This window comes from Tiliqua scincoides, chromosome 5 (genome assembly GCF_035046505.1).
Source record: "Tiliqua scincoides isolate rTilSci1 chromosome 5, rTilSci1.hap2, whole genome shotgun sequence".
Classification (NCBI taxonomy): domain Eukaryota; kingdom Metazoa; phylum Chordata; class Lepidosauria; order Squamata; family Scincidae; genus Tiliqua; species Tiliqua scincoides.
This window is the reverse complement of record NC_089825.1, coordinates 86601584-86602778: the sequence shown is the minus strand read 5'-3', so window position 1 is coordinate 86602778 and position 1195 is coordinate 86601584. Positions and strand designations below refer to the sequence as shown.

At 52.6% G+C, this 1195-nt stretch overlaps 1 pseudogene; it reads right to left on the bottom strand.

The window, feature by feature from the left end:
- Positions 1–650: 650 nt before the first annotated feature.
- On the bottom strand, positions 651–770 carry LOC136654528 (5S ribosomal RNA; annotated as a pseudogene).
- Between the last annotated feature and the right edge of the window lie 425 nt (positions 771–1195).

Genomic DNA, 1195 nt, shown 5'->3' with positions numbered 1-1195 from the left:
GGTAATAGGGTGTGCCCAATGGTTTGCAGTAAAATGATCTGATCCAGCAACCGTGACATCACTGGAAATGGGAGAAGAGCTATCACCCATGTAGCTTTCTCCTCACTTAGCCCCCTCCCCATAGTGCATGCTCACAGACATCCTACACTAGTGGTTCTCAAACTCTCAGGGAGAGTTTGAGCTGTCGTAAGTGTGTGCAGGGGCAGGAGGAAGGTAGCGACGCAATCTGGTGGATTGCACTGCTTTGAAGAGGCGCAGGGGCTTGCTGCCACTTAACCAGAGCCTGCATCAGCCTCCTGGGGGTATGGGGAGCCCTCGCGCCTGCCTCCCCAGGGCTCCCCACACTGCAGAGACCCTCAAAATTGTGATTTACGTTCGCAAAACCGGAGGTGGTCACAATCACAATTTTGAGGGTCGCTGCAGTGTGGGGAGCCCTGGGAGGCTGCTGTAGCCTCTAGTAAGTGGCAGCAAGCCCCTTCAAAGCAGAAAAGTCCACCAGATTGCGTCACTGCCTTCCCCCCACCCCTTAAGGGGGCAGCGGCCAGGATTCTCTGGCTGGAGTGTTGCGACGCCCCAGTTTGAGAACCACTGACCTTCACTGACTAGCAGTGGTTGGTTGGCAACCTTCAGTCTCGAAAGACTATGGTATAAGCCTACAGCATCTGGTATTCCCAGGTGGTCTCCCATCTAAGTACTAACCAGGTCTGACCCTGCTTAGCCTCTGAGATCAGACGAGATCAGGCATGTGCAGGGTAACAGTTGCTGCAGTGACTAGCAGTGGTTCTCCAGGGTTTTGGACAGCTGTCCTTCCCAGGCCAGGACTGAACTTCTGCATGTAACATGGGTACATGGCCACTGAGCTACAGCCTGTTCCCTAATGGCATGAACGCTTTACTCACTTATGCAAGATGGCTGAGCAGCTACAGCATACATGTGTCCAGTTGCTGTTTGTGCTCCTGAAAGAAAAGGACGGAACAAAGATGTGTTTTTGGTCATATGACTCAAGGGTAGAGAGTTTGTTGCCCATGACCATGGGTGCTTGTGGTCCTGGATGACTTCCCATGTGCATTTTGAGAGATTTTGGGTGTTGGTGCCAGGACTCAAGCCTGTTACGTCCCTTAAATCTGGAGCCTAAAAGCTGTCAGCAGCAGTAGTAGTAGAGATTTGGCCTTGGCCACCATCACCCAGATCAGGC